A 22,508-nucleotide genomic window follows, 5' to 3' on the forward strand; every position below is an offset into this window, starting at 1 on the left:
AAAGTTAACAATTTTATAGAAATGAACAAAAAAACCAACAGGAAACAAATTATATCATTGTAATGTTTATTGATGGCATACAGTAGCTTGTTACCAGTTATAGTTTTATCAGGTTTAATGTAGGTAATGTGTATTAATTGGGTAGTGCCTATACAAGGTACTGTAATGGATGGTTAATACAAATATGAAGTACAAATTATTATTTGAGAATTAGTTCAATGTTATAATATTTATTATCTTGAACGAGAGTGAGGTAGTTAGTGATACACTTACTTGATTGGTTAACATAAAGTTTTGCAGTTTGGTATGGGCCCGGAGTTTGCAGTCTGTACTGGTACCAGCAACCTTGTACAGCCAGGATTATTGTAAATCCTGGTGTGGGCATTTCTATATATTGTGAAAGATAATTTTTATCCACACCAAAGGTTATGTTAATATTTAGTTTTGATCATGACACTGAATAGATGTGATCAGCTGTTGATTAAAATATCAAAACTGAATAACTTAGTTTTGATAAAAGAAAATGAAAGGACAGGTTAACCAAAATCTTGTGCACATTTCTCACAGGACTTCGAGATGATGAAGATTTAATTTATGGTTCTCATGGATGATAAACTATCCTATACATTATATGTAGTGAGTACAATGTATTTTATCAAATAAATGTCTATGGAACGACTAGGTTTTGAGGAAGTTAACCAATCACTTGTGTATCTTCTATAGTCAATATCAAATTGTTCTCATTCTAAAATTTGACCATTAATAACCATGGAATTTATAATGCCTGTAATACATTTGCTTCCCACATCTGGATAAAATATTAAAAATACTGTCACATGACTATTTGGTAACTTCTGCGGCAGTTCATTGTTTTTAATTATTTAAAATAGATTATTGGAACTGTTTTTGTAAAATATTGTAATTCTTCGATAATTAGTCTCAAATGAAAGGGCAGCCCATAGATCTTTGTTTTGTTCACAATTTTTTAAATTATTCTGAAAGCATTGTTTTTATTGCATTGTTGAGTCATGTGATTGATAACTTATTGTATGTGTGCAATGGTCCAGAACTGAACTTTAGGGTATATTACAACATCAGATACATTGATGTACTTTTCAGTAGATTCATACATATAACAAATGTTACATTATATGTATCTTATTTTCTTGAACTGATGAAGGTAGTTGATATTGTAGAAATTGGTTTAAAGTTTTCTTCTGAAACTACTTGATCCAAGGGGAGAGTTTTATTAGCCACTCAAAATGTAAAGTGTTCAAGGGGAGAGCTTTATCAGCCACCCAGAATGTAAAATGTTCAAGGGGAGAGCTTTATCAGCCACCCAGAATATAAAGTGTTACACTTGATTAATATTGAGGAAGTGCTGTATTTATAGGAAAGTGCATGATGACCACCCAGAAGTTTATTCCTCAGCTAACAGACTGCTAATAATGATGTTTATATTGTTCGTTAACAACGACTGGCTTGATTCATGCATTGTTGTATTAATATTCATTGTAGGTGAAAGAATTTTTTTTTCTTCATCCTCTATGCTAACAAGTCTTATAACTAGTTCATTGTTCAGGAAACATGATATTTACATGTATATATACTTATCTAAACTACAGGTTACTGCTTTCTTGTTGTAACTTCTTACAAGATGTTTCAAAAACATTCCTGCAGAATAACTAAGTGAATAGAATACAGTAGTTAATATATACTTATGGCTCTCAACTTCTTTAACAGAAATAACTTGAAGTGATTCTCATTCGTATGAATAACCTGTAGCAAACCTAACACAATTACTGTCATAGCAGTTCACCCACACTTTTATTCCTGTGTTTTTTATGTATTAATAAATTGTCTGTCAGTTTTTATTGAGTAAATATTACAGTAAAACTGTGTTGCAGCAAATGTAAATAGTTTACAATGAAAAAACATCTGGGACCACAGCTGATGAACAACCTTAAGTGAATCAGTTACAGTAATTAACAGCGTTACCAATTTAGCTGTTTACTTTTACCAATGTGGAATTCTAATTAATTTTTCATTATTACTGGGAGTATCTTGCACATAGTTTTTAGAACTTTAATAATCCTCAAGGGAATTAACTGTTTATAACTGCAAAAAGAATGAAATATATTGGTTAGATAAGAGAACCACAGTAGTTAAGTAAAACTAGAAGATCCCAGATCCTTGTTAACAAGAGAAATATCCTGGTTGTCATATAGGCCTACAATAGTTAAAAAAAATGCAATAGAATAGTTTACATAGAAATCTACAGTAATCAAATAAGGTTTGTTAAATGCTGTGTTACATACTACTCTGTGACAGTAGTAAAAATTATAGAAAATACTGACTAATATATAGATCTAGTGTAACTAAATAAAAAAGTGAATTATTTTAGCTAAATATTACCAAAAATGGGAAAGTATGTGCCAACATATTAGTACACATAAACCTAAGATGTGGAGAACACACATTTAATACTTGTTTATGTGTGGTGGCCTGTGTGCCAAAAATACTCTGAAGTCTTGCTCTATGTTAATTAACAAGTTGGAATTTAGTGGCTGAATTTTTAATTGCTTTGCTTTAGTTTACATGTCTTAAAAACAAGTGAACAAACAAATAACATACTGACTGTTTTCAAAATTACCCAAAACAATCAAAACCTTGTAAATTAGTGTGTCCACATCTAAATTTATTACTACCATGTAACATTGACAATTCTATGTGGTCAGTCACTGTTAAATCTAGGTATGAAATTTAAGTCTGGACTTTTAGGATATGGTATCCTAATGAGAGAAAAATAATGTACAGATCGGAATATATTTGTATTCTGATGTACGTGTAGAGTGTAAAAAACTGATACATACACTATTTATACAGCTGTATAAATATAACTACACTTATTTGTGTATGTGTATATATTTATTTTGTATTTATAGTGTGAGTAAATTTATTAAGGTATATATATATTTATCTGTACATGAATTTTGTTTTTTAAGAGGGATTTTTGGTGTAATTACCCATGGATAGTCATGACCGTTAAGCTAATTTCATAGTCTTGATTTCTTTTATTATTCATGCAAAATTTGGTTGTGGAAAATGACCACTGACTTATTATTATGTTGTATTTTATAGTACATACTGGAGGAATCTAAATATTTTGAAGTAAAATTAGAAAAAATAGCTTTAATTTTGAGACTTAAAACAGATTATTTCATTCATTGTTTTACTACTACAACAGTGAAACATTGACTCAAAGGAAAGTTTTTATTATTGTTATTATCTTGGGAGTAAAGGTTTTTTTTCTGACTTTATTGCCAGAACATTGATTTAAATTAATTGTATTTTTAATTTTTCATGGTTTTTGTTCCTGATATAAACATTACACACTTCTTAGAATTGAAAATAGAAACATTTCATTAATGAAATGCATCTCATTGTGTATATAAATTCCAACAGTTTGTATGTCTGTGTATTATGTATACAAGGAGGTCTGACTCCAAAAACAGTTCTTCATAATAAAAGCACTAGGATATTAATATTGTTAAACTCTTCATATAATCCTTTTTTTTTAAATCTCTGCATTTCTAGTTTTCAGCTTAAGCCAACACTTTGAAATAACATTTTGTTCCATGCTTTTCTATCCACCATTTCTTGATACTTGTATTTAACTTAAGAATTACTTTGTTAAAGTTCTATAAAGAGCAAACTTACTTCCATGTTGTTGTAATCTTAAGCTTTAACTGAATAAAATAGTTTATTTGAACTAGCATAGTTTGCATGTCATTTTTACATTTTGTTTGGACGAAACGTTGGTAATGTTTTACTTATGGCTATTTTGAGGAAAAGTAGCATTATACAGTCTTTTATATACATATTTCTGTCCATAAAATGGTGCCAAGTATTTCTACAGATGAGGTTTCACGTTTTCTGATTGTTTCATAGTTTTCACCACTTACACTCCTTGCAAAATTCGAGGGTTTCTGATTTCTTATTAGAAGATTTGATTTATCAACGTTACTTTCGACTCGTAAGTATATCCTAGAAGTTTCGCTGATGTGATCTGAAGCAACCCTGAATTTAGGGCATGGGTTTACCTCGCAGAAGCCCAGGGCCTCACACCAATAAGGGGGCCTAAAGCTATGACTGTAAATTTATTGCATGTATAGGTTCTGTCTCGATGGGGCCTCTGTAAGTTGATAAGCCTAGGGCCAATAAAACCCTTAATCCGGCCTTGGTCTGATGTAATGTTCTATTAGTGTATAACTTTGGTATATCTTTCTTGTATCTAGTCAGTTTCGCAAATACTGTTAGTCCATATCTCAGGGTATTTATTTTAATACGATATTTTTGGCAATAAAACTCTACGGTTGAATTTTTTTTTTTAATTTCGCGGAAAGATACACGCAGGCTATCTGCCCTTTCCGTCCCTAATTTAACACTGTAAGACCAGAGGGAAGGCAGTTATTCATTGCTACCTACCGCCAATTACTTTTCACGGTGGGCAGTAAAGTAACTCGGAGTAGAACCAACAGAACAACACAATTAACCTCTTTAAAGTTCATTAAATAATTTAAAATGATGGATTAACTTAAAGGTTTCCCATATTAGGGACGGTAACTTTTGTTTCTAACTTATGATTTAGTTTTAAGAAATGAAAATTATTCTGTATACAGTTACTTATAAATTAATGTGTCAACAAATTTACATTATCCAAAATGGCACTTTGTGATTTTTGATAACATTTCTTTGGACAAAGATACTGAGTAATCAGCGCTTAAACGTATCTTTAATTAGTATAAGTGATTAGTGTTAATTTTATTGCGTATGTTTGTTCGTTTTTGAATTTCGCGCATAGCGACCCGAGGGTTATCTGCGCTAGCCGTCCCTAATTGAGCAGTTTCTGACTAGAGGGAAGGCAGCTAATCATCGCCACCCCCCCGCCAATTCTTGGGCTACTTTTTCACCAACGAATAGTGAGACTGACCGTCACATTATAACGCCCACACATCTGAAAGGGCGAGCATGTTTAGTGTGACGGAGATTCGAACCCGTGACCCTCGGTTTACGATATTCCGTCTTACTACGTTTAAGTTTTATATAGCTCTGAATAAAATGTTTGTTGACGCATGGTCATATGGCAAGGACGTTCGACTTGGCGCGAAATTAAAAAACAAACAAACAGTATTTGTTGTGTTTGGTTTCCTGCTAACGATATATACATTGCGCTACAGAAATATCAAATTTATTCCATCCAGTATATGTTAACAAAGTAAAGTATCTGGTTTTGAGACACATTATTACTTACTGTACGTTACAAAAGATGGTGAACAGATGATTTAGGCTTAGCCATCTTTAATTCACACCGACTTATTAAGGAGTAGGAACAGCACTCAACGATTTCTCGTAATCAAATAGTGGGATTGGCTATTACATTTATAACGCCTCTGCCAGCTATAAGAAACATAGAATGTACAGCAGCATATCGCGGCTCGAACCTTAGACCTTCCGTTTAAATTCTCTATACTTGTGCAGTGAGGTAGGTGCTCACATGTTTAAACATAAGTAAATAGATGCACAAGGGTGTTTTAGAAAGTTCCATTCAACTGAGCGTGACAAAGGAAAGAAGAGATGGAAAAAACTATTAATCTATGTAAGTAATTAAAAGAGTGACGTATTTGCGTGTGTGGAAGGCATTTTAAACTTCATGACATTATGTAAAAATTGAATTGAATAGAATAGAATTGAATTAGTATTAAAAAACGGTTTTTTTTTGTTCAAGCAGAAAAATGGAAACCAGATTCAAAGAAAAAACCTTCACACGTGTTTGAACACTGCAAGTCAAGTAAGCACAACATAACCATAGAAAACACCCAGATATTAAGTAGGGAAACGAATATAAACAAACGCAAAATGATAGAAGTCCTACTTACACATCATTTGAAACCAATATAAAGGAATACTTTTATCCATATACTAATTAATAACCTAACATGTAACTACAACGCCCCCTACCATCACGTACACGTTTACACTCTCGTCCCTAGGACACGTGCCTGGCAACAGTCAGTTGTAAACTCTCTTTGTTAACCTGAAGATGACCTAAGACGGTCGAAACGTCGTTCTCTACTTTTTTTTTAATTAGAACCGAATATTCCTGCTAATTTTTCTATTCGATAACCCTAAACTTGCTGGGAAATGGGTCGTTGATGTTTTAACCAAGATAGGTAACAAATGTTCTCTCTCAAATAACGGATAAACGGGTTGTAAGAAACAAGCACCAACTTGTTTGTTTTTGGTTTTTTGAATTTCGTACAAAGCTACTCGAGGGCTATCTGCGCTAAACGTCCATAATTTAGCAGTGTAAGACCAGAGGGAAGGCAGCTAGTCATCACCACCCACCGCCAACTCATAAGCTACTCTTTTTACCAACGAATAGTGGGATTGACCGTAACATTATGACGCCCCCACGGTTGAAAGGGCGAGCATGTTTGGCGCGACCGGGATGCGAACCCGCGACCCTCAGATTACGAGCCGCACATCTTAACCCACCTGGCCATGCCGGGGCCCCAGCACCAAGTAAAACATTCTTTTGAAACTTCTTCAAACCACCTGGTGGTAACATATTTTTAAGGCGATTTGCAACAAAATGGACATTTAAGATTTATCTGTTCTAAAAGTTGGACATCAGTTTCACTTTAAGTGCTCGTTTAAAATTTCAAATTTATTCACCTTGTCACAAAATCGAAGAATACACTTCAATAATGAAAATAAAACTTACAATTAAATAATATTTTTAGTGACGAACATGTAATGACATGACAGTTTTAACAATAATAATATTAACGGGTGTAACACCATATGGTAGATCAATTACAACACACCGAATGTTTCCAAAATCCACTTTTATTGTCATGAACATAAATCATACAGATATTTAAGAACATTACCCTGTTGGCCGTTTTAATAACATGCTTGAAGCAAGCATGACGGAACCAAATGTACAGGTTAATAAAACATACAAAAGTTATGGAGATCTGACGTGAAAATTCCAGTTTGTATGCAGAACAATTGTGTTGAACGTATAACCCAACCACCGCCTTCTAAGCTGAATCCTTACCACTAAAGATTATCCAAGGATAATCCGTTTTGACTTGCGTTTAATCAAAGCAAATTTATACATTGTTGCTTATTTTCCACAGGAAAAAAAAAAAAAAAAAACTTTTCCAGAAATGCAATTGACACGATGAGTTCGTCAATACAGGGTGAACCAAACTTATATTTCGTATTCTAAAGTTAACCCTTAAATAACTAAAGAAATACAACCATCCAGTTTCCTACATCTTCTAACCTAACTCTAACATGTTTTATTTTGTTTCACTCCAGTAAGCAGTGTTTTCTTGTGAAATGACAATCATGTAGTAAAGGTTTAATGCCTGGTTTGGAGTACAGAGACCATATCAATGACTATGGTGTAGCATAATTATAGAGGCCACAGCAGCAAAAACTACCATCGAAACCAACTATCCAGGAGTGAATAAAGGAGTGCTTGAAGACAGACAGTGCGTTACGACGACCGGTAGATGGAACGCCCTCTGTTAGTGATAAACGTATGGAATAAGTGCAGGGATAGTTTTAGCGTTATCCACGAAAATCGCTTCCATAACTTGACATACCAAAAAACGCCCATCGTCTGTGTCATTCACAAACGATATAATCTATACGTCTGCAAGTTTCAGTTGATGCAGATACTGCAACCACACGACAGACCACAGCGCAAGACATTCGTGGTTAACCTTTTTTTATCCCATAGATGACAACACATTTCTAGCTAGTGTACCGTTCAGCAATGAGACTGCATTTCACACTTCAGATAGTGTTCCACTATACTGTCTATGTTTGGGGCTCAGAAAACGTCCCTAATACCAATGAAATTGTAATAGCCCAAAGATGAATGTCTGGTCAGTCTCATGTGTGACAGGATTATCAGTCCTTTATTTTTCACTGAGAGAAAACTGAGTTAAGGGGAACGTGTATCTTGAGATGCTGAAACAATCAGGAGGAAATGTAACCACTGATATTTCAATAGGATGGTTCACTATCTCACAGGAATTGGTTGATTAAACCACTTCTAGATCAGACATTTACGAGACAACAGACTGGTCGCAGTAGGCCAATTACATGGTGTCCGCGTTCGTTAGACATTACATGATGATACTTCTTTACAGGTATGTTAAGGATATCGTCTATCGCAAAAGCAAACAAAACAAGAGCAAGATAGTGGGTGCTATCGATCGCCAATGTAACTGTGGACAAGTTGCAGCGAACGTGGACTAAAGTCGAATGGTGGTTAGACATTCTGCTAGCTCCTAATTGCGCGCACACATCAAAGTCAGGATACACGGTGTTGAAAACTATATTGTTATATTTCTTTAGTTATTAAATTATAAAATAATAAAGGGAATTTTGGAACATCCTCAATATTAATCACAGTGATTTCACAAATCTATTAATTTACGTACAAGCTCAAAGTATTCATTTAGGTAAATTCAGTATTCACCAAGGTGACTTTTATTATTTATTGAAGGTAATTTCATTAGTTCATTCATCAAGGTGATTTCACTAAGTCATTAAAACAACGTAACTCCACAAGTCAGTTCATCGAGTAATACAATAAATTCATTCACTCATAGATTTTCACAAATTTTATTCATTAATCAAAAATCCTCCCCTAGTTTTGGTAATTAATCAATCAAGCTAATTTCCAAAAACGGTTTAATTTGACAATTTCAAACAGTTTTACAATTATGTTTTATTGGTGCCATAACATTTATTTACGTATTATTTATTCAACCGTTCTTACCTATCACTACAAGAATCAACCAAATTCTAAATATATTATTCTTTTCGTAATACACTTGTTATACGTTACCAAGGGTATAAAATATAAAATCGCGGTCACCCACCCTAAACATTTAATGCAATTACTCCTGTTTAATCATTATTAATTTCGGTGGAAGTAAAGTATCTTATTCGTTCTTATTATCCGATGTAACGATTGTCCAGGTATGTCTCTGTTCTATGCCATCATTATTATTACAAGTAAAAACAAACATTTATGTAATTTTTTACAGAACACTAGTACTAGATTAATCCCAAAATCACACCTTCCTTTACACAAAATAGAAGTATTCACCGGGGTGAATCCATTCATCCGTTTCGACTCTCATCCTAGGTCTGGATCTGTCACTTTGATGAATCTATTTCTACCTACTACTCGAAGGCCGGATTAACCCAATCATAGATTCTTTTAGAGTAAAATTAATTATTCATCGGGGTGAATCCACTCATCCGCTTTAACTTTCACCTGAAGCAATGAAGTTATCACTGGGAGGAATCCATTCATCTATTTCTACTCACTACTGGAAGCATCGGATTTATCTAATCATACTTTTTTGTGTTGAAATTAATTATTCATCGGGGTGAATCCATTCATCCGTTATAACTCGTGACTGGAGTCAAGTTATCGCTGGGATGAACCCATTCATCCATTCTTATACAAAACTAGTCTAAACTAAACATTCATTTACCTATACTCGTGTATAGATCATGGGACAAACATATTTATCTCTAATAACTGTACCGAAGACCGACTGTCGTTTAGTTTGGTAGCTGACACCTTTGGGCAAAATACTAAATTTTGTTCCTCACATAAATTATTGAATAAATTACGTATATCTATTCATCTAATTTAATAAATAATTAAAATCAACGTTTCATATTTATACAATTTTAAAGGGGAAGTCATTGCTGGCTTCACAAATCTATAAATTAGCGTGGCTTGCAGATAATTCCTGAAGACAATGTAGAGGGCGTCGAGACCTTGTACATATAAGCGAGTATTTTTTAAAATGGAAGCTGTTGATAACTTGTCAGTTTTTTTTTTTTTAAATTGTGTGAATAGGAAAGGTTTTAATTATTTATTAAACAATACACAAGTGCCCATTATTCGTATTCACTCCTTCAATATTTCACGTTATTGCTACATTCAAGTATTCTATTGACCTATTTATTATTGAGGACATCGGTGGATTGATCCACCAAAAATACGATGACATGTTTGTAAAACTGTCGTTTTCTTTCCCTAAACCACCTTTAGTAAAACTGTTCTTTAAAACTGAATTTTGGATTTTTTCAAAATTATTTCTTGGCTCTAAATAGCCTCGCGATTAGCGTAGACTGACTGTGAAATTAAGAATTCATGGTTCGCATCACGTTGTCCCCAAAACTCGCTCCACACGTTGAGGTCGTGTTATAAGTCACAATTAAATCCTAATATTCGATTCACATTATAATAATCAGTTGCCACAGAGCCAAAGTATAACTGAATATTAAGTTAAAACTATGTTTGTTCGCTACTTAATGACGTATCTCTATTCTGCTCAACAGGGTATCGAAACCCATATTTTAGGGTTATAACTCTTTAGAATTCAAGCCCCGCCATTGGGGCGAGGCTTAAATTATAAAATATTTTTTTGTTAGCACTCAGCGTAAATTATCGTTTATATAAATTGAGTTTAAGGTACATACAAACAAAATAAGTATCACAGAAATGTAATACGTCACCGAATATGCCTAACTTATAATAATAATAATAATAATAATAAAAAGAACAGTAGTTATAATGCCTAACGTTAATATACCACTACTCACCTTAAGAGTGACCGTCACTCTTATAACGCACCCACTTCCCCAAAGTACAGAACGTGATTTTAATTTTATTTTGATTGTGGTGAGACACGAATTAAAGGTTTGTTTGTTTGTTTTGGAATTTCGCACAAAGCTACTCGAGGGCTATCTGTGCTAGCCGTTCCTAATTTAGCAGTGTAAGACTAGAGGGAAAGCAGCTAGTCATCACCACCTACCGCCAACTCTTGGGCTACTCTTTTACCAACGAATAGTGGGATTGATCGTAACATTATAACGCCCCCACGGCTGAGAGGGCGAGCATGTTTTGGCGCGACTCGGGCGCCAACCCGCGACCCTCAGATTACAAAGCGCACGCCTTAACGCGCGAGGCCATGCCCACGAATTAAAGGACCTCAACTAATCTTAGTTACTCTCCATCTGGGATTACAGGTTTAAAAAAAAACAAAAAAAAAACAGTGAGATAAAAACAGGGGAGTCTATCTAAATAAAATTCTAGAACAAAAACCCCTCGAGTTCAGGGTTTAAGTGTTCCTAGCTCTGAACTATTGATCAGAGGAAAGCTAGTCAATGTACTCGTTGCCACAGGAATTTTGTCCGACTCTTTGAACGAAAATGGGATTTATTGTCATTTTAAAACTATTCTCAAATCTGAAAGAGCAGAGATTGCTCAGTGGTATAGCTTCACGAACCCTGGACCTTTATTCTATAGTTTGACACATTAATTACTAATGCAACATTGTTAAGTGGCCAGTAAAAGTTTTATTAAATCTTGAAATAACTTTTTAATAACTTATGTGAACGTTTTGTTTTAATTATTAAAAAACAAAACGAGTAGAACACTGAAAAATGTTTTATACGACCTTACTTATTGTAAAACTAATTGTATTTGCTAAACCTAACCATACTTAAATCGTCTATGATGTATATTTGTTAACTCTAACCATAATTCAGACGTCTCTAACGTATATTTGTTAACCCTAACCATACTTCAGACGTCACGGCTACTGGTGGTACAAAGCAACCTCACATAATTCTGGTCTAGTGGGAATACCATACTTCGACGTCTATATAACGTATATTTATTCACCCTAACCATACTTCAGCGTCACGGCTACTGGTGGTACAAAGCAACCTCACATAACACGAGATATCGATCCTTGATCTTGATGATTTTGCCAGCACAACTGAATTCAGTCTGTTCTTTTATACAGAATAACCAGAAATCACCTGTATGAATGTACTAAATGAATTATCAAAGTTCATTTATTAAACTGTTTCTCTCCTTAAATGAATGAATCATTGTAACTTCTCAATTTATCCACATTTTATGCATGGTTACAAAATTCAATAGAATTAATCGGGTACAGAACTTAACATACTTTTGATTTTTTCTATCAAACAAAAATAAGTTCATTAACAACATTTATTCATTCACCTTTATTATTTTTGGAATAAACCAGTTGCTCAGTTTTTAGTTACAGCTTTCAAGTGGGTAGATTTGGTGTAAAACCACTTGATTTTTCTCATAATATAAAATGACCACTAAAACTACCCAGTCTTTCTTATGTATTTAAAGCATTTGAATTTAGTACAAAAACAAATGATGAGTTAAACAATAATCATAGGGTATTCCTCCAGATATTAACTCTAAGGTAAATGTTCCATCCCAAACAACACATTGAAAAATTGAAATACAACTATACAAATAAAACTTTACAGTATAATACTAAACAGAAGAACCTCTAAACTAAAGTAAAAACAATAAAAAACGCCATACATTTGGTTATCTTTTAGTAAACCAACAATCCAGTAGTTGAACACTTTAATGTCAAATCCAAACCGATAAGGTTGTATTCTAATCAGAAATATTTGTAAATTTGGGTTTATAAATTTTCTGATATTTGCCAGAGTCATAAAAAAATTATGATAGTATTTTGGAAAGATCTCTTTTTCTAACTTTATAGCTTATTAAAAGACTTATATTTTAATGGCATTTAGAATATAACAAAGAAAATCAACACTGAAAACTTTGGAATACATTTGCAAAACACTGCAAATATTTGTCAACATAATTTCTTTTCAAAACTTCATTTTAAGAAGAAAGGATTCATTTCTGAACTATGTTTTTTAATATATTATGACAAATATATCTAAAATATGATTTGGAAGAGGTTCAAAACTGATCAGTTTTATCCCACGTAGTTTTGAGTTTTTTTGTGCAAAAGTGCTAGAAAGAATACATTTATATAATAACAGGTAAAAGCAACTAGTTAATCATGGGGAAGTGAACCCCAGGGTTTTAGCAACTACATAAAATTGCCACTAACCCAGCAGCTCACTCCCATTGGTTATAGTTATCTAAATACATCCAATTTCTTGTGAAAACTGTTATTAAGCTTTGATACAGAATGGAAACAAAGCAAACAGAAAATAATCTACAATACTGTTTTTCAAAGAAATATTTACATCTGTTCAGCTATTATAAGAAATATATTTTTAACTGAGTTAACAAGTGTATCTTAATGTAATGTAGCCCATAAGATGAAATACAAGTAAAAATATTTAACAATTACAGTATTAACCCAAAGATGAAGCCACTTTCCATGATGAACAGTGATGTCTTCAACCAGAATGATTCAGCAATTTCAATGCAGACAGGTTTCAAACTGAAAATTATTAGGGGTGCAACTGGATAAAACAAAAAGATACATGGCATTAAGATTCAAAATAAAGTTAGTTTGTTTTTATTGATTAGGGAAGGGCAAAGTTTTAAGTTTATGCAAAAAACCCATCAAAATTGTGTTTAGTTTCTGAACCCCACACTCTTGTAAACAATAAGATGTGTTTCTATTTTTAATTTGAATGTTTAACATTTATTGCTGCCTTTATGTTATTAACTGTTGCTGTATTTTACCAATTAAAAACAGTTTGGAGAATATGAAAAAGAATGGTTGTCTAGACATAAGAATACATACAGGCTGCTGTTAAAACAAAGGAATACATATAGGTTACTGTTCAAACATAAGAATGTTTGTTGTTATACATAAAGCTACATTATAAGCTATCTGTGCTTTGCCCAACATAAATATCAAAACCCAGTTTTTAATACCGTAAGCTTTCAGATTCACTACTGAGTTACTGGGGTTTGGGGAGGAAGTGAAAACTATCATTCTAAGACATAAGTCATAGAAGTTTTAACAAATTTTTTTCCCATTGAAGTAACTGAATATTTTTCTCTTAGAAGTTATCATTGATAACAAACAGCTCACACTAAAACCATAGCTTCTTTATAGACAGTGTAAAATTCTTGAACTTACATGAAGTATGTGCTCCAAACAGTACAAACAACATCCAGTACATGATACTGAGGAACAACTGCACCAGAAACAAACATCAAAACTCAGTATGATAAATCTTAAAGATTGTAGACCTTCTAAGAAGTATGATTCCAGTTTCCTTAAAGTTCTTGTTAAAATTACTAATTTCAAATCCTCTCTAATGAAAAAAAATGCATTAAGTATACTTCTATTTTAAAATTATTCAAAACTAAGTATTAGAAGGAAATGTTCAATACCATAATTTATAAGAAATTTCCAAACAAATTTGAAATTATTCCTTTCATCATTACAAGGAACCCAATTTTCAAAATAAGTGTTGTTTAAAAAATATTTTGCTGGATAACATTTTATATGGATCAGAAGTTAAAGTTTATCTTGAGAGAAAACAATGTGAGATCTGATTTCTCGCTTATCTTCTTTTCCCATGTTTAAGCTATATGAAGAAATGAAACCAAAACCTATCCATACATGTATGTCACATACGTGAGATTCTGTTCCATGCACTTGAAACCAAAGAAACTGACTCGCAACTCCGAACCCAACAGTTCAGTCTAAAGAGTGTGCAGCCATGAACATCTTCAAAACTTATGTGAGACAACACTTTAAGTTGAGCGCAGAAGCATGTTGGCCACCCATCAAATTCCCTTGGAAACCTGTCTTCAGTGCCAAACACATAATAATAGAAATGATACCAAGAAGATACGTCAAAATCTTCATTGTCCTCTAATACTGCAAGAACAAACAGACTTGTTATACGTACAAATATATAGATACAATGTTTTATATAATGTAATTTTGTGCCTATACCACAGATACAAAACTGCAAGTCTGTATATCTACAGAGTTGTCACATAATCTTTTTTAGTGTAAATGTATCCGTGTTGGGAGAACAATACAACTTGCACCTTTTAGATCTTACACCTGTAAGAAACGTAAGGCAGAATGCACTCATGAAAAGAAAGGTGGAGCTACTAAAGTATCTTAAAGCAAAATAATTTTTTTCATGCTAAAAACTACTGATGTATTAATGCAAACCAGATCAAGTGCTCAAATTGTCCTCCATTCATTCCTATCAAGGTAAACACATCAACACATAGCATATTTTTAATGACAAGTATCGTGTAAAGTTGAAAATATTTTTTATTGATAGTTAACATGAGATTTTTGTAATAATCCTACTATTTGATTACTGAATAAATGAATTCTGATAATTAACACGAGTTTTATTCTGATTCCTAATGACATTAACTGCTAAGCAGATAAGCAATGTCACCTATAATAATTCGTTTTAAATACTATGTTGTTACATAGCTGTATAGTATATTTTTCAACCACCATCTATATATTCATACCAAACTGATTTATATGTATGTATACAAAATTTCAAGTAAGTATTGTTAACGTATTTCAAAGAATAAAACCTAGTTTTCTTAAGAACATATTTTGTATGTAGCTCTCACCTGCAGAATGGACACTGGTCAATCAGGCTGGTTCAGACCTAGATAAGATCATAAAAACAAGTTCAAAACCATCTTCTGTATCACTAAAACAAACGATATCTATTCATCAAAAGTGTTTTGTAATGTTTATATGGAATATGTAATAAAACATATGTTACAGTGATATTCAATGATAGAAAACACGAGAAACATAGCTAACAACTTTTGTATATGATTAAACATCAGAGTTCCATAATTACAGAGACTTTAACATTCAGTAAAAAGTAGAAGGCAGCTTGTTTTCAGTAAAAAACATCACTTTTCTAACACTTTATACAAAGAAAAGGAGGATTTATAAGTGAAAGAAGACCTTTACATTTTGTTTTTCTCTAATAATTTGATACTACCAGTTTGAACTTGGAAACTTTCTCAGAGAGAGATTTCTGTTAGCTTCATAACACATTTATTTCCCACAAAAGAATTACTAAGTATATATATTTCATAAAAACATTCCACACATAACAGTATAAAACACCAATTCAAATGGATAGTAAAATGAATTGTTAAGTTTTAAAGCTTAAACTTAAATGATACACGACACATTTAATATGTACCACACATGGACACCAAATTTAATTTTTAAACAACCACATCTTTAACTGACTGATGAAACAACTGTTTTTTTGTTTCTTTCTGATTTATAGAATTATAATAGAGGTAAAAAGAACCAAACACACAAACAAGATATATCTTAAGACCATACAGTATCACCCATAGATTATTAAAGGAAAACTTTGTTCTTCTTTCTTATCTTAATGTAGTGAGTTGCATTTCCCAATTTTAAAATTTATAAATCAAATATGATTTTAAGAAAATATATTTCAATACATTTATAGCTTACATAAGGTCTCAGGCTCCTAAATCAGGGGTTCAATCCCCCTCAGTGGATTCAACAGATAGCCAAATGTGGTTTTGTTATAAGAAGACACTCACTCTGGCTCCTAAATCAGGGGTTCAATCCACCTCAGTGGATTCAACAGATAGCCAAATGTGGTTTTGTTATAAGAAGACACTCACTCTGGCTCCTAAATCAGGGGTTCAATCCACCTCAGTGGATTCAACAGATAGCCAGATGTGGTTTTGTTATAAGAAGACACTCACTCTGGCTCCTAATGTAATTGTTTCTTTTATTTCAGGATTTTTCTTCACTTGCTTAACTATGTAAAGTACCCTAACTTGTGTGCAAAATATGCTAAGATAATGTTTAGTCAGTGCCAGGCAAAACCAGAAAAAATATTCAATTACAATTCACTACTATCAATAATTCTGTCTTTTTCATTACTTACATAAAAAAAAGGTCAAAAACGTTACATCCAATAATCCATTACGGTACTATATAAATTTATGGAAAGATTTGGATGAAATTAATTAGTTTACACCTGAATTATTTCACATTATGATAATTCTCTTGAATTTTATGTTCAATTAAAACACAAAGTTACATTAATTTCGAATAACATTACAAGAACTCTAAATCAAAATCTGCGCATAAATAGTAGTATTTAATAAATAGCTAATAAGTCTGGTATAAGCATTCCTGCTGATATGTTGATCAAAACATTTACAAACATTACTCATAGATGGCGCGAAAGTAGTAAATATTGACGAACATTTTTGATACTAAGGTATCTATCTGTACAACGTGATTTTAATCTTACGTACAAGTAAATACTATAAACAAGTAAAAAAAAACTCACTAATAACGTTCGGGGAGGTTATGATGTGGAGATAATCGTAAGCCAATCCCACTGATTAACTCTGTAGCTTTCTACATTTTACCAAAAAATAAAATTTGAAACGTAATTGTAAGGCGACTGAACTTTTAGTTCGGGAAAACTACCAAAAGGTATCTATGTAAAAATATTCACATCTGATTATATTGTGGGACCACTCACAATGAAAATCAACATAGAATTACACAACTTACGTGGTCTTAAACTATATTTTCCTTAATTACTTAAAAGCTTAAAATACAATTTACATAATAATCTTATACTTTTAGTGAAATATTGATGTAAGTGTTTATATTAGTACTACCTACCCTTTTAAATATAGATTCAGAACAATTTGTATTAGTGCATGTGTGTAATACAACCATATATATACATACACACAGATATAAATGTATTAATTATACATTTAAAAATTAATTAAATAAAATTAAAAATAAAATTAATAGATGTATAATTTAAAGTATAAAACATTTTAAGAAAAGATAAAAACTAAAATGAGAAATATTACAAAAAACCAAAACGGGTATATCAATTTGTATACGTATTTGGTATGTATATACACACATATACACTGGTGGCCAAAATCTTAAGGCCAGTGAACATCAAGACAAAATATGCATCTTGCATTGTTAGACTCAACCATTTGAGTAGAGCTTTGAAAGATGAAAATAAGAAAAGAGAAAATAAAAATAAAAACACTGTGTAAGCATTTAATAGGGAAAATGTGAACACTATGAAATTAGCCTAAATACTACCTGGGCAAAAGTTTAAGACCATACCAAAAAGAAGTCCTAAACAGGGTAGGAAATGCCCAACAAGAGGTCTCAATAGTGAGTTGCACGGCCGTCATTGCGAATAACTTCAAACATTCGCTTTGTGGCATGGTCGATATAAGCATTTGCAGAAGGCTGGCTGGAATGTTATTCCAAGTGGTGAAGATGGCTTCACGAAGATCATGCACTGTTTGGAATTGACGTCCATTTCTATAGACTTCCCTTGTCATTCACCCCTAAACATTTTCAATGGGACTCAGTTCGGGCGAACACTCTGGATGGTCCAAAAGAATCACGTTATTCGCCATGAAAAAAGTCCTTTGTCCTGCGGGCATTGTGGATTGCAGCGTTGTCTTGCTGAAAGATCCAGTCATTTCCACACAAGCGAGGGTATTCAGTCAATAAAGATGCTTTCTCCAACATGACAATGTAGCCAGCCGTTGTTTGACGCCCCTGTATAACCTGAAGCTCCATTGTACTTTGGAAGGAGAAAACACCCCAGATCATGACGGAACCTCCTCCACTGTGTCGTGTAGAAAATGTCTCCGGTGGGATATCCTTATCGTGCCAGTAACGTTGGAAGCCATCTGGACCATCCAAATTAATTGTTTTCTCATCAGAGAACAAAACTTTTTTCCACATTTCTACGTCCCATGTTTTGTGCTTCTCAGCAACGTTTAAACGAGGTGTTTCGTGGTGTGGAAGGAGGCGTGGCCTTTGAAGACGTTTACGGTTTCTAAAGCCTTTCTCTCGTCGATGCCGTCTTATTGTTCTCGAGCTGCATTAAGGTCCGTAAGGGCCTTAATCTGGTTCGACGATCGGTTGGTGTCTTGTCGGACAACCCGTTGAATCCTCCTGTTCAACGCCGGTGAAATTTTCTTGGGCCGACCACTTGAAATTCTCGTTCCGTATCCCTCAGGATCTTTTAAGAAATTTGCAACAGCAGTTTTACTACGCCCAATCTCACCAGCGATGGTACGTTGAGAGAGACCTTGCTTTTGCAGCTCGACAATTCTGCCACGTTCAAACTCTGTCAACTTTTTTAGCCTTTGCCAGGTTTTTACTCAATGTAGCACAGAAGATGTCAGTGGGAGATGTTGACAATGCTAATGCTTGAACACAAATGACTATATTTCGTTACGTGTTTACCGATTAACGCTTCGTTTCAGTATGATCTTAAACTTTTGACCAGCTAGTATTTATGCTAATTTCATAGTGTTCACATTTTCCATATTAAATATACTCTTCAAAAATAGAAACGCAAAAGGTAAAATTTGAGACACATTGTTAACAAGTTTATTCCGGGTAGTTCTGTATAATGTGTGTGAAACTTTGCACATTCACTGCTGAACATCCAAAGTCTGCAAAGGCGAAGTCAACGCTCACTAGTTAAAGTTTAACGTCACTCAACGTCAATAGCGAGTATGCCCCCGTGAGCATCAATAACTGCTTGGCATCTCCTGCCCATGAAAGCGATGAGATGACGAATCACATCCTGTGGAATGGCTGTCCACTCAGCCTGCAAAGCTGCTGCAAGCTGAGATAGAGTCTGCGGTTGAGGTTGTCGCCGTTGCAGACGTCGGTCCAACTCGTCCCAAAGATGTTCGATGGGGTTTAAATCTGGTGATCTGGAGGGCCAGGGAAGAACGTTGATGTTGTGGTGTCTCAAAAAAGACAGTGGTGAGTCGGGCTGTGTGAGAACGGGCGTTGTCATGTTGAAAAACGTAGTTGACATTCACCATGATGGGTTGCACATGGGGCCTAAGAATCTCGTCGACGGTTGTGTACGGTCTGATCGGAAATCCTACGCAGCCCTGGTATGGTTGAGGCAGTAGACGTCACAGTGGTGGTCCTATTCTGAAGGTGACGTAACCGGATGTAACGATCTTGTGCGGGCGTGGTCACACGAGGTCTGCCAGATCGTGGACGGTCACGAGTTGATCCATGTTGTTGGTGACGATTCCATAGCCTTGTTGTGGTGCTTGGGTGGTCATTCACAGCTCTGGCAACATCTAATCGAAATTCGCCTGCTTCCAAGCGACCAATGGCGTGGTTGCGTTGTGCTTCAGTCAGTCTTGGCGTAACTGTATTGCGTGTCGGTGGCTTAACACTGAGCTATGAAAACCGAAAACCCGTCACTTTTATAGGGATTTTGCACATGTTGCACTTGCAGAACATGCAGATCTCTCAAACAAATTTATTGGACACGAATGCATTTTGGCGAAAAATCCGATGCTTTCCTCCGTTTTCAAAGTGCACAACTTTTATTGTCATTTTGGTCTGACAATCAGTGCCTTAACACGTGTAACATCACATACTCTGAGCTTGTAACGTTATTACATATATTTCTCTTTAAAATAAAAAAAATATCCCTTTTGCGTTTCTTTTTTGAAGAGTATGCTAAACAACTTTATTTTTATTTTCCCTTTTCTTATTTTCATCTTTCGAAGCTCTACTCAAATAAGTGGTTGAGTTTAGCAACGCAAAATGCACATTTTTTTATGTTCATTGGCCTTAAGATTTTGACCAGCAGTGTGTGTGTGTGTGTGTATATATATATCTTCCTATAGTTTCAAATGTTTGTAAGCATTGTTACAGATGTTTATTTGTTACGGTGTTATGTGACCTTAGATTTACAATGTTTTCATTTACAAATTTACTGTTTAGTTAACGATATTCGTTGGTAAAGAGTAGCCCAAGAGTTGGCGGTGGGTGGTGATGACTAGCTGCCTTCCCTCTAGTCTTACACTGCTAAATTAGGGACGGCTAGCACAGATAGCCCTCGAGTAGCTTTGTGCGAAATTTCCAAACAAACATAGTTAACGATACGTTAAGAAGGGCATTGTCTGAAACAGTATATCCACAACAGTATATTTGAAGTTAACTCTTTAGGGGTTTGACCAGCAGATGTTTTTTTTTTTTACATCTTTCAACAACCACTACACGTACACTGTTTTATACCAAATCCACTTACTGCAACAAAGTTCAGAATATTTTGTATTATCATCAGATAAACACGTGAGCATATATTCCTGTAGGATAAGTTTGGTTTGTTTTGAATTTCGCGCAATGCCACACGACTGTTATCTGCGCTGGCCGTTCCTAAGTTAACAGTGTAAGACTAGAGGGAAGGTAGCTCGTCATCATCACCTACCGCCAACACTTGGACTCCAACGAATAGTGGGATTGACCGTCACATGGCTAAACCCCCATGGTTAAAAGGGCGAGCATGGTGATGGGATAAGTATACTTTAACTACCCCCCCCCAAAAAAAAAAACAACTCAGATAAAACACGTGTTATATGAAGGGCGTAATTATATTACTTACCCACTCATAATATTATGCAAGTATAACCCAGCAGTTAATGTTATTTTTTATACTTATTACATAAACACGTGAGCTGAAGATTTTCTATTAACTTTACTCTTGCAATTAAATTACGTTTTGCAAATGGCCTTACAAGACATCAAATTATATACATACATAGATAGATATAAATCGTTAAAGTGCGTATTATTTACTGGACAGAAATAACTATCCTAGATGAATACAGCTGCAAGAACTGCAGAATATGACAGTACAAATGAGAAATATGATAAAAATGTTCACTAAATTATTAACATTTCAGGAACCTGTTTATCATCAAGGATGTCCCATTCCATTACATTAAATTTTGAAAACAAAACCAGCACTTATTGTATAAATATTTATGAAGCCTTCCATAAACTCATTCCAAAGGCTATCCACCCGCTTAGAAAACAAACTGTTTAAGCTGAAACGACCTCTTCCCTGCTAAAATTTCTACTTCTGCCCCCTTGTTCTAACATTCCCACCAAAAACCATAAAACAAAGGATGAATGGACACTATTAATTTTAAACACTCCAACCAGATTCCCTCTAAGTATTCCTTTATTGTATAAAAAGATGGATAATTTTTTTAAAGATGTTAACCTGTCCTCGCACTGACAACTTTTTTTTCATCATGGGCATCATCTCAATAGCCCTTCTCTGAAGCCCTTCCAACAATTTAATGTTCTTTGTTACAGAATTACAGATAAACTTTTAATTCGTTGGTCAAATTTACCATTAATTTTATACACAAAGATCATTTCCTGCTTTGAGTGGTATATTTATGGATGCTCTTGAAGGTTCCATGTTACAAAAAGCTTTAATAAAGCCTGTAGCATGTAGAACATATGTAGATGACCCATTTATGGTGTGACGACACAGCATTGAAACCATTACGGAGTTCTTAAACCACATCAATGAAAATGAAGGAAACTACATTCACTACGAAGTCTAATGAATGTGAACTAGTCTTATTAATTAAAAAAAACGTGATTAATTAAAAGTCACTATATTTCACAAACCCTGTATCAGCACAATCCCACAACATAATAACTAACCACCCATTATGTCAGGAACTACGCATATTTTACACACATATT

The 22,508-nt window shown here is 33.9% G+C and overlaps 1 long non-coding RNA gene across 1 annotated transcript in view; it reads right to left on the reverse strand.

Moving 5' to 3' along the window:
- Positions 1-6,894: 6,894 nt before the first annotated feature.
- The window catches only part of LOC143251904 (uncharacterized), an 89,855-nt gene continuing 74,241 nt past the window's right edge, over positions 6,895-22,508 (reverse strand). The window contains exons 2-3 of the long non-coding RNA XR_013028701.1: positions 15,515-15,552; positions 6,895-14,783 (exon numbers count right to left, since the gene is read on the reverse strand). This is a non-coding gene — a long non-coding RNA (uncharacterized LOC143251904). The remainder of the gene's footprint in view (positions 14,784-15,514; positions 15,553-22,508) is intronic.

Source organism: Tachypleus tridentatus, chromosome 6 (assembly GCF_004210375.1).
Source record: "Tachypleus tridentatus isolate NWPU-2018 chromosome 6, ASM421037v1, whole genome shotgun sequence".
Classification (NCBI taxonomy): domain Eukaryota; kingdom Metazoa; phylum Arthropoda; class Merostomata; order Xiphosura; family Limulidae; genus Tachypleus; species Tachypleus tridentatus.